The following is a 13,749-nucleotide window of genomic DNA, read 5'->3' on the forward strand; positions in this document are numbered from 1 at the left end:
CAGTTTGGTCGCAGAGATTGTGTTCAAGTATTGGGTTAGTACAGCAAGATATAAGGATAGATTGTGACAGCCAAAGTGCAATTTTCTTGGCAAACAACCCTGCTTATCATTCAAAGACAAAGCACATTGATGTTCAGTATCACTTTGTGAGGGATATGATAGAAGACAAAAAGGTATTGCTGGTAAAGGTGGACACTTTGAAGAATACTGCAGATGCATTGACAAAATGTGTGAGCTCTGAGAAGTTCTCTTGGTGTAGAGAAACAATGGGCATTGTAGGGCTCGATAGATGACTAAGCTCTCATGTGGCCTCCTGTGGAAAGAAAACAACAAGTGGGAGAACGTTGGGTTGTGTTTTTTGGACCCATGTTTTTGTGCATGGTTTTCGCACATGGTTTTGGGCGCGATGGTTTTTGATCCATGGTATTGGATGATTCGGCATATATATATATGTATTGTAACATTGAAAGGAACATAACGAAAAATCAATCTGGTAGTCTCGGTTTTGGGATCTAGCGAAAAATCTATGTGTATATTTGTTTTGTGTTATGATCTCGCCTTTGTTTATTTTCTGTTTTTAGAATTCGTATGTAGGTAAGTTCTGAACGGGGTTAAAACCTACACATATTGACATAGCTTCTTGTTAAATGAACTGCTAGTAAGCGGTATGAAAGCTGTGAAAAGTGTGGGGAAGGTGAACATCACCCATGGCCCATCCCAGCACTCCAAGAAGGTCGAATTTGACTGAGATAGCTTTCTGACAATAACTGGAAAACATAGGTTTAGCATCACCAAGCTATGAATACCTGTGTAGAAGCAAACAAAGGAAATTATCACCTCCAAAGGGCCATGGATCGATCATCAACTCAATAGCAACATGCATGCCTCTCCAACAATCATAAGGTAGGTACAGGTATGAAATATTATTGACCTCTTCTCTTGAGCATATTATAGTTAGAAATTTGTTTTCAATGCATGAGAGATGAGGTTTTATAAGCTAAGGATGGGTCAACAATCTCGACCACCTTCAACTAGTTAATATAGTTAACTCCTTCACTCATGTAATTTGGAAAAACCAAATTAGGATGGGTGATGATTTCGAGGAATGAGGACAATAGTTAAAAGAGGAAATGTGTGCAAAGTCCAAGTCACCACAGCCCTCCAAGCCCTCCATCCACTTCATATTTACTATCTATCCATCATTCAGCCATCCCATTTCATAAGGAAAAAATTAATATTTTTCAAGAGCAAACCCTACACTCTGTCTCACCCTGAAAATTTCTTGAAACAAAACACACAGAGTAAATCCTCTCCATTTTCACAAACCTACACTACTCCCTCTGAGCCCTAACATCATCCTCCAAACCCTCTACATCATTTCTCATCACTCCCATACAGTTAGAAGACCTTGAAAGAGAAGGAATGACTGCTACAGGAAGGCAGAATGCTGCTATAAAGAAGGAAGAAAGGAAAAAATTGTGCTAAAACCTAAAATGGCAGTGCCTAAGAGAGACCTAATCAAAACAGAGAATTTTGAGTCCATTAGGAAATCATTAGGCCACAAAAGAGAATAAGAAAACAACAAAAGGCAAGAAGGCATTCACCGTCAAAATAGAACTCAAATTGCAGTGATGAAAAGAGGCTTTCCAAGAGGCCTCTAATCTCTTTCTAGCTTTTATCCAAGGCCTAAAAGATGGTATAGAAAGGGGAGAAAGACGTGGAATTCAATTTGAGGGCATACCCTAGGCTCAGACTATCATTTTTTCTCAAAATAGGTTTAAACAGGTTGCTATAGGGTTTCCTGTAGTTACTACAGGAATTACTATAATGTTTCATGTAATTACTATAGGATGTCCTAGTTCTCATCTAAAGGCGTTTTGAAGGTTTCAGAGGTGTCCAAATGGTGGAAAAAGGTAGCAAGAGGTTGGAAAAGGATGTGGAAGACCTTGCCAAACTGAAAAATATTCAAGAACCCATCTTGAATAAGGGGAAGAAGGCAGGCTAATGGTCTCAAGAAACACTGTGATTTTTATATGCATAAATAGATTTGGAAAAATAAGTGAAAATGGAATTAAGATTTCAAGGGAGAGGATATGAATGAAATGGATCTACAAGCCAACAGAGTTCACTTGCAAAGAGGAAAGTTATGTTTTTTTGCTTGAAAGATTGTTAAACAATCATGAAAAGAACAACTACATTTTTGTGCTTGTCCTTGCAGAAATTACAACCAAGATTATTAAGAGAAAGGACTGAGGAATGCATAAGAGAGAGGCCACCAGGGCCATGAATGAGGCACAATGAGGTCACTAAGTTGCTCAGAGGATGAGCAACACTTTCAGCAGGGGAGTATGATGGGCCTCTAAATTAGACATAAATTAAGGCCCAAATAACCATCCTTTAGCACATTAAACCTCTGTTTTTGCATTATATAATATATTTTTAACTTTAATATGTTCATTAGGAAGGTTTATGTATAATTGCATATTTGTGCCTAATATTATTTATTTTTGTGGAATATTGTGAGAAATTTGGGCAGATTATGAAGATTTGGAGGAGATAATTTAGGGAAATAATCCCTACTACAGGAGGATCAATATTAAATAATAAATCAAGAAGACATTATGAAATAATTGCACAAATTCTGGAGCTCCAATAATTGAGAAAATCTAGGAATGTGTTCCCTGTCATTTAATGCAGATTCCTAGTATTGGGAACCAGATCCACTAATTAAAGGAGTTTGATGCGGAAAGCTTCCCCCTTTCATGGGGAATGCTTCCTAATCATTTTTTATAAGTACCAAGTTGAATTTTCATCTAGGGGTTGAATTTTCTTAGTCTTCTTGGGGAGAGAACTCGTATTTTTACATCTCCACTTTCATTTTTTGTATGGATGTAATTATATTGATGGAAATAATGAAGATTGGTGCCATGTTCAGATTTTAAATATTTGTATCCTCCATAGGATTCTGAGTTTCCTTGGGCTTGGCCATCCCAAGAGCCTAAGATCCCTGTTGTATCATTTACTTTTCTTCATTTTACTTCTTATTCACATGCATATCTTGTTCTTGTTTTTTTTCTATTTATGCATTTAGTATTGATGATTTCTTGTCGTAGGATTGGGTTAAATGGTTGAAGTAAGTTCTTTTTTCAGGATCACCAGCATCATTTCATCCTTGGAACATATTTGGAAGGTCATAGTAATCATTGAGTTACTTGGATTAGTTTGCTTATTCCCAAATCTAGATTTCTTGAAGTCTTTTGCGTCAAATAACAGTAAATTTCTGCTATTTTTTAGAGCATGCTAACGAGCTTCAATCTAGTTGATTCCACTTGCATTAGATCACAAAAACATTCTAGATAATAACAAAAATTACCCATTTCATTTTCACTTGATTAGGTTAGACATTTGATAGATTTACTAGTCACTAGTTCTCGAATTTCTAGATTTCAGATTAGTAATTTTCTACTCTTTTTTAGCATGGGTTAACAGAGGTCTTTTTGAGTGATTCCACTTGAAATGGAGACCTAATACATCCTAGTCAATAACAAAATTTGTCCCATCCAATTTGGATTTGATTTTCTTGGTCATTCGGTGAATTATAGTTTCCTGTAGTAAATCTGCAGTTTCCTGTAGTAACTACAAGATCTCTTGTAGCAGCCTTCCAACATGTATGTACTTGCCCATATTCACTGGAAAAGCTTGGTTATCATCCCTTAGGGTTGAATCAAGACCCCAAGGCTCTAAATAAATGATTAGGGAAGACTAAAGACCACTTAGGACTTGCCTCTTTACCCATGCAAAACATTTCAGTAATTTGGGCTAATGGACAAATTTATGAAATAGATAATATAATAATGATTGTCACATCCAATGAACTTGTTAATGGATCTAAACTCTTTGAAATGTAATGGTTGACATTTATTCCATGATCTTAAATTTATGCAATGAGAATAAGTTTCTTTGATTGTATTTTCTTTCCTGCAATAGGTTAAGGTTTCCATTTCGAGCATTTCATTTTCTGCAATTAGTTTAGGATTTGATTTCATTACATGCATTCCATTACATCATGATAGCAAAGGACGGGACACATTGTATGCTGCACATATAGTGTTGATACCTCTTAAGTTTGTACGAACCCCGAGTTGATAATAAAAGTTGGTAGCCTTGGGAGTTGCAACATTCTTGTTGTAATACCGAGGCTCATCACTTAAAAAAGGCAACAATCGACATTTGCAATATTGATCACCAAGGGCTAACATTCAAAACCATATCTACAGTTAGATCATTGTGTGATCTTTGCATCTCTCCATTTTTTCTTCTCTTGCTAATTAAGCATGCAAGAAAATCCTTAGGTCAAACATAGACAACACAAGGAATCATACATTGCCTCTAAATCTATGCAACAAACTCTATAGAGACATTTTCTTACTCATAAATTGACTTCATTTGCAATACACTTCAAAATATTTCATATGCTCTCTCATCCAAAAACATTTAACTTTGTATACTTATTGATATGTTATTCTTCTACATTACTTTCATTTTCATTAGTTGCTACTACTTTGCTTCCATGTTTTCCCTTTCATTTAAAGAACTTTTGAATCTCGACTTATAAACTTCTCTTTGTCTTGAAAAAAAAATATGGATATGCAATATGTTTCCATGCTCTATAGATTTTTCCATGAAATAAATGAATAAGAGGTTTCTCTTCTGGATATACAAGCAAGATTTATACGCTCTCCTACTTTGCCTCTACATCGCATGCATCAAACTCTCCAAATACTTTCCAGGATTAAGGATTTCATGCATTTCCTCATCCATACACATGAAAGGGATGCAACGACACATATTCGATCATATTGGAAAACACACAAACTCAATCGTGTCCCAAAACTAGATCTCAAATGGTTTTGTAGATGCCACTCATCGACCTATATTTACGACTGGCATGGCCTGCCTTGTCAAAATTTTACAGTTACAATGCAAAATCATGTCTTCTTGCATTTTTCCCTTCACTGAGCATAACTTGTACTTCATGGACTTGAACCACATATTTTGCATTCCACTACATACCTCTGCTTTGATAGCAATTAGTACCTAATTTTTGTAACTTTTTTCTCAATTAACTATGTCTTATAAGAACTCTGCCATACTTACATACATGTTTATTGGTTTTCACTCTCTTCTGCTATGTTTCTTTAATTTTTCATCTTTGTATCCTATCATATGTTCATCAAGTTGTATAATAAATATTGTTATACAAATAATGCACACTATCTTATCACATGACAATCATCAAAGTCAGACAATGCCCATTACAACAACATTTTAAAAACAAATAAAACTGTCATGGACATAATATACGGAAAAGTAACACATTATTACTACTCATTCTACTTTTAAAAAACATTTTTTTGGGAATTTTGAAAAAAATCAGAATTTGCACAAGTTCAACCCAAATTTTGGGAATCTAAGACAAAACAATTTGTCATGATGCCACATGGTAAGAAACAAAATTCATAAGAATGGCATGCTCAATTACTAGAACACCACCATCGATTGAGACAACTATAATCACAGCAACAACATTCACAACACCAAATTTATCAACATCACCTCCAATAACAACAACATGCTCTTATCATTGCCTTCCACATTCCTGCCACTCCTCCTATGGGTGTTCTTTTGCACCTCTCAGTGCAATTGCTAGTATTTAAATTGATTGGTTATGAATAGATTTAAATATTTAATTTTACTTTAAAATGGTAGACAAATTTATAATTTATATTTATAAAGATTTCATGAACAAATTAAATTCATTAGTAACATAAATGTGATTTGAAATAGAAATAAAACAATACCCCCTACCTCATTATTATCCTATCAAAACTTACAACATCACCAATATTGTGATTATGTAGGTTAGTTTGCAAGCTACAATGTGGGTATAGGCGCAAATAGCCACGTGGTTAACTTAATAATGCATGATCACAAAATAAAATCTGATTTGTGAATATATATACCCTTATCTCATCAATATCATAGCAAAGCTTACAACAACCCCAATGTTGTGATTATGTAGGTTAGTTTGCAAGCCACAATGTGGGTATAGTGACAAATAGCCATTTGGTTAACCTAACAATCTGTGGTCACAACTTAAAGGTTGATTTGTGAATATCTACATGTGTATACATTATTATTTAATATAAATAATAATATTTATATATTATTTATAAGATTTAAAAGGATTTTTTTTTACTTTTGTATGTACAAAAGATGAGTTCCATATATATGTGCATATACAGAAGTTGCACATATGCGAAAGTCATCTTTCATATATGCACACTTCCATATATATGTGCATACATAATATGCACATACACATAAGCCATCTTTTATATATGCACAATGCACATATACATGGAAGCATTCATATACGAAATATGGATTCAATATCTATATAAAAATGATATTCCATGTGTGGACATCTCTATATGCATATAGATATGAAAGTACATATATAAAAGTTGACTTTCATAAATACACTTGTATTTTTGTATATGTGTGATTTCTGTATATGCACGGTTCCATATTTATGTGCATATACAAAAATTATGCATATATAGAAGTTATGCATATACGGAAGCTATATTTCTTATATGCATGCTTCCAAATATGCAAGCATATACAGAATCCATCTTCTATATATGCACATATATGTGGAAGGGATGGCTTCAGTATGTAGCTTATATATATATATATATATATATATATATATATATGATAGATAGATAATCGGTATATACGACGACTTTCGTATATGTGTAACTTTTGTATATGCACATATACATGTTAACTCATTCTCCATACATATGCAGATTTTGTATATACAGAAAAATGAGTTCCATATATATGTACATATACAGAAGTTGCACATATACAAAATCCACCTTCTGTATATGCACATATATATAGAAGCATGCATGCATATTTGAAAGGTTGCTTCAATATCTATATAGAAACCATATTCCATGTGTGGACCTCTCTATATGCATATAGATATAAAAGTACATATATAGAAATCAGCTTTCATAAATACACTTACATTTTTGTATAGGTGTGATTTCTATATATACATGATTCCATATCTATGTATATATACAGAAGTTGTGCATATATAGACATTACACATATATGGAATCCATCTTCCGTATATGCACACTTCTACCTTCTTGATCCAATGCCTCTTGCATTAGTCATATGAAATAAAGATGTATTACAATTGCTATCTCAATCTGAGCTCAACGTGCAAATGAATAACCTATCTCTTTACTCACTAAAAAGCTCTGACTCAAACTTAGTCAACTTGGTCCTCTGCTTGAGCTCCTATTTCCTTGCGTAATTCCTAAATAAATAGGCTCTTATTATTTAGGAATTTCCTCCAAAATGTGTGCAAAATTTTAGCTTATGTATAGGTGCATCTTCTATATATGTGTAAATCAATATGTGCACTTATGGAAGTTCTGCATCTATAGAGGTTGCGCATATACAATGGTTGAATTTGAGAATAAATTATGTCTATGCACAAATTTTGTATATGTGCATATGTGAAAGTTGTGCATATTCAGAAGATGTGTGCATATACAGAAGTTGTGCATATATGGAGGTTTTTGTATATTCATATTACAGAATTTGTGCATTAGTTTGCATATGCGCAACTTCTGTATATATACATATTATACAAAATTTTCTCATATATGGAATATATGCACATATACGGAAGTTGCACAAATATAGAATATATGCACATATACAAAAGTTTGCATATACGAAAGTTATGTGCATATTTGGAAGATATATGCATATATAAAAGATATGTGCATATATAGGAGTTGTGCATATACGGAAGATATTTGCATATATGGAAGTTGTGAATAACTTTAACCTCTGTATAGGCACATCTTTTGTATATGCACAAACAAATATGCACGTATATGAAGGTTGCGCTTATACGGAGACTGGGAATATACTGTGGTTGAAGTTGTGCAAAAATTATGAATATGTGCAGCATTTGTATATGTGCATTTACTCTATATGCCCAACTTCCATATATGCGCATATCTTCCACATATGTGCTTCTTCTGCATATGTTCATATCTAGAAGTTACACATATATGGTAGATGTGTATATATGGTAGATGTGCATATATGGAAGTTGCACATATGCGAAAGATATGTGCATATACGGAAGTTGAGCATATACAAAAGATACGTGTATATATGGAAGTTGTGCATATACATAATATATGTGCATATACGAAAGTTGTGTAAAACTTCATCCTCTATATAGATGCAACTTATGTATATATGCATTTATATAAAAGTGTTGCTTCCTCCTTAATTTTACACATGCGCATCATAAAATATAACCCTAATAACATGAGAGGAAATCTATACATTGGATGCGTGTAGAGGTATTTCCACATTTGACATTGGAGCTCTAACCATCCTCATGAGTTCAAGGAGCTTTGGATTTGGTTTGTGCTTTTTCAGGTAATTTTTTCAAGCGTTGTTTTTTGTTGCTTTTGTGTTTATGAGTGTCACTTTGCTCAATTATTCTTTGAGTTACTAGCGCTTTCATTATTATTACAGTGTACAAGTTTCGTTTCAGTATTTGAGTTATTTTTACAAGTGTCACATTACTTTCTAGTTTTTTCGCATACCAACAATTATTGTTATTGGGTTTATTTATTCAAGCATGTTATTCCTTTTGCATTATCTTTATTCCACATAGAGGACCATCTTTAGTGTAGCCTAAAGCCTCTATCTCTAGCAGGTACAAGTGCCTAGGATCTATCCCTAGTCACTTCATCAAATACTTGAATTTTTATCTAGCCTCCGAGCTTATGTCTTTTACTTTCAATAGAATAGTTTCTTTTAACAATTATGTACTTAGTAGTAACCGGTATTTCAACTTTGATATAGACATTTGTTAGATATGAGCAGTGCGACATGACTTATTCTAAACAATGTTCTCTGATCTAGCAAGATGATATTTTGAGAAAATAAAAATATCAATTAACAAAAAAACAAAACAAAAACAAATATATGTATAAATAACACAAGGTATATTGGTTGAGTCATTTTTTTATATAAATATATGGTTTATGAATGTGATTTAAAAAAGGTGTATCTTTTCATTTTTAACAATTAGTTATATTAATTTATTTATTTTTAAATATCATACATTATTTTTTCCATAGTTTATATATATAATTATAATTATAATTTTTAATATCACTATATTATCTTTACAAAGTAATTTATTATTATTTTAATAATTAGCTTAGTAAATTTTTTGGTCTAATTTAGATATGATTATGACTTGTGCACTTAACTATTTTGTGGCTAAAGCTAAGATGACATCAATATATAAAATCTTAACTAAATCATTGGAGAATAGAGAAAAGAGTCAAGCTATCCACAATATTAAAAATATTAATACATATAAGTTTAACCAAATGTGTGGTGCAATAAATATATTTAAAAAATAAAAAGAGTTCAAAAAGCTTGAAGCCAATATAACAATATCCATTGACAAAAAGCCATTACAACAATATTTATTAAGAAATTTATAATTTATCATATCACTAGTGAACATTTCAACATGAATAAAAAATATAATAACCATTGTAACCAACCACCAAAAATAACTCTAATTAATAATTTATAACAATAATTTATAAAAAAAATATATTATATATTTAATTAAAAATATTATTTTGAAAATATAACTTTAAACACTCTTCTAAAGCGTGTCTTTGACTCTCTTGAATGCCCATTTAATAAAATGCAAATATTAATTTTAGTTAATAATTGTTTTGAACTTTGTAGGATATTTTAATATTTCATCAACATTATCATTATAATAGGAAGGAATCTATATATATAAGTAAAGAAATTTTATCTTTGAATTAATAATTTAAGAATAATGAAAATTATTAATTTAAATATATTATTTTTGAGCCAAGGGGTTCATTCTAAAGCCCATTGTAATACTAATTTGTAATTTTTTCCACCCTCAATTTGGAGTTGACATGTTTCCTTTAAAAAGTATTTTAAATAAAAAACTATAATAAAAAGGTAAAAGCTTATACATATTTGGGTAGTTTTAATTAAAAGCTTTAAAAAACATAATTAGTCTCATTCTAGTTTGAAAAAAGATATGATAAAAATATTTGACTTTCACTTTTAGACTTATAAATAAAATATTTCGATATCTATGTTAAATAATATAATTTTATATAACTTTATAGAGATAAAGTAATTGAAAATTTTGAAAGCAATTGTGTTTCTTTTGTAGATGCTTCAATATAAAACTTATATATATATATATATATATATATATATATATTATGTTTATATATATATATAGAAAGGTAAAATAGTTTAGTTACCTCAAATGTGTAATTCATTAAAATTTTAATATAAAATATTGGTAATAATAAATTATTCAAAAATATAATTTAAACAATGAGAAATTACACATGGTCTATATATAGAGAGATGAAAAATAATAGAGATCTATTTAAATCACGTATTTATCAAGCACTAAAAGGTATAATGAAATTCGATCATCTATTCGCTTAGTAGATATATGGTTAAGATGGATATATATTGGTTTCTAATAAAAAAGTTATATGTATAATATTAATTAATTTTCAAAATAATATTATGTTTATTTGAGAATAAAACTTTCATAATTTTAATTTAGTTATCAATAATTATTAAATAGATGATAGGAATCTATTTTAGGTGGAATATTCTATAATATTTTTAGTTAGTAATAGTCTAATCAACATTTGAGATTTATCTCAAAAATAGTTATATCCTTGTTACCTTCCAAATTTAATCATTAATTAAAAAAATGCCATATGAACAAGTTATGAAACTAATTATATTCTTTTAGACATATGGTATTGATAACCATGATATTAGCCCATAGTATAATCTTGTTACATGCTTATATATGTTCAATTCATATATTAATTTATTTTATAATTATTAATAGTAATAAAGTTACAATTTACTAATTTTTGTGCCAAGGTGTCTTTTTTTTCCCAGGAAAATAGAGTTCGTAATTTCTATTAAAAAGATGATAATAGAGATTACATGTTGTTGATGTCGTAGCATATGCAGTAGTGTGGTTTATCCACTGTACAAAAAAGTTATCAATGAAATATCCTGTAAGTGCAGCTGTGGATACGGTGGATCTGTATCCATCCAAATATGTACAAAACAGTGTCTCACATATATCCGTAAATAAACAGAGTTGAGGTCTATGAGCCCTCATGCAGTAAGAAGAAGTATAGTGCCGATCATTACAATGCTGTGTATAAACAAAAATATAAATAACATGTAGATCAAAAATGTTTTAGATGGGGGGGATTTCCCCCCGTTGCTGGTCTTCAATATATGGTCGGTGGTAGAACCTGTGCATCCCTTCAGGAGTGTATTCTTCAATCAGCCAGTCTCCTATAGGCCGATCCGCCGCTTCTTTCGAGAGCCGGTCAGCAAGCGCATTTCTTTCCCTGTAGATATGAGAAACAGTGATCTGGTCAAAATGTGTTTTTAAAAAAACAATTTCTTCCAAGATGTGTTTCAAAGAATATGCATGACATATAGATTTATTGTTTGCCCAATCAACCACAATCTTTGAATCCCCAAATATTTGTATTTGTCGGCATTGTTTGGAAAGAGCAAAGAAGAGGAGATGTCTCAGAGTGATAAGCTCAGCATGGTTGTTTGAGCCCGTTCCAAGTCCCAATCTCAGGTGATAAAAATGAGTTTCTGAGAGATGAAAAACAATACCCCCCCCCCACATCCATGCACAGGGGCTGCACCGTCGAAATAGGCCCAAGGTATATCCTTGTTGATGTTTTCAGGCAGAATGTGTCTGGGGGTGATGTTTTTATTCTCAAAGGGGATTTCCGTATAGGCCACGCAGATGGATGGCGGAAGAAGTTGCCAGTTGACTCTGTAATCCTCAAAGATAATAGCATTGCGCTTGTTCCATATATACCAGGACACCACAGGAGGTAGGTTCCTGGCCTTTTCTGAAGGCACCGCAGACCACCAATGATCCCAGGCAGAGGGTATATCAGCACCGTGCCAGACTGTGCTAATGTTGAGGGCCCGAGTGACTTGTTGCCATATTTCCTTTGTGACGACACAGGTAAGGAATAAGTGAGGCGTTGTTTCCTCCTCTTTTTTGCAAAGAACGCACCAAGTTGGTCCATTGAAAGCACGCTTCCTAAGATTGGCTCCAGTAGGAAGCTTGTCAGCGATTATGTTCCACATAAGTAGTCTGGCCCGAGGTTGTGCTTGTAGCTGCCAGATATCTCGCCACCAGTTTTTTAAAATATCAGGTTTCTTAGCTTCAATAAGCTTTAGGTAGCCGAGCTTTGGTGCATAAGAACCCGATTTAGCTGGCGCCCAAATGAGTTCATCATCCTCCTCATGAAGCTTAATGTGTGTTTCCGTGAGTGCCTGTATGTATCCTTGCCAATGTGCAGACCAATCATCAGGTATATGCCATTGCGGATCCGTGACCCAGGCTTGTGTAAAAATGGTAGTTCTATGGGGATCACCGATTTGAGCCAGATATTTAATACCCGCGTTGTTGAGATGTCGGATCAAGCCTTCCGGCAGAAGATGAGCATTCCCTGAACCAGGCCAAGGGTCTAGTCCAATGCGGACCTGTGCACCATTCCCAATTTTCCAAAGCAGATTATCCCGAATCAGAGGCATAGCTTTTAGTGTGGCCCTCCAGATCGCGGATATGCCAAGGTGATTCCAAGTGGGTCTGCGGAGCCATTCAATAATGTTGGAAGGCCAGATATATTTTTGGTGAATTACTTCCGCCCATAAGCTGTCCATCTTGATGAGTGACCAACCCTGTTTCGCTGTTAAGGCTAGTGCAAAATCAGAGAGAGATTTAATTCCCCATCCGCCCCATCTCTTTGGCAAGGATACAAGGGACCATCTGGTCCAGGCAAAAATCTTTCCCTTTTTGTTGCCATTCCACAGGAACCTGTTACATATTTGTTGGATTTTTTGAAGAATACCCTTTGGAATCCAAGTGAGTGACATCCAGTAGACAGGGGTAGCCTCAAGAACAGATTTGATCAGTAGTAGTCTACCGGCTTTTGACAGTAGTCGATGCTGCCAGCATATAATTCTTTTTTCAATTTTATTTATGAGCCAAGACCAGTGTGCCACTTTGTATCCATCCGGCCGCAATCTGAATCCAAGATATTTGATACCTTCCATCATTTGGCTTTCCAAATAGGGGAAATGTTGGGTCGCCAGCTGAGATTCCTGTTGAGAACATCGCATCATAGATCTGGTGGATTTGTCCCTGTTGATTTCCATGCCCGTGGCTTTACAGAAGAGTAGCAATATATCATTTAATGCAATTATGTCTCGCATGCTTCCATTAAGGAAGATTAAAATATCATCAACAAACAGTAAATGGGTAAGAGAGAACTGTTCGGTAATTTTGAGGCCGCTGATATCTCCATTCCTTTTTGCTTCGGCAATGAGCCTACTCAATCCTTCCATAACAATGAGAAAGAGTAGTGGGGAAAGGGGGCAGCCTTGCCTGATCCCCCTAGTTATATTAAAGCGGTCCGAGGCTGCACCATTGATAAGGATAGCAAAGGAAACAGAGGAAACACATCCCATAAT

Source organism: Pinus tabuliformis, chromosome Q (assembly GCF_031772625.1).
Source record: "Pinus tabuliformis cultivar Carrire ecotype Pingquan chromosome Q, CPIR1, whole genome shotgun sequence".
Lineage (NCBI taxonomy): Eukaryota > Viridiplantae > Streptophyta > Pinopsida > Pinales > Pinaceae > Pinus > Pinus tabuliformis.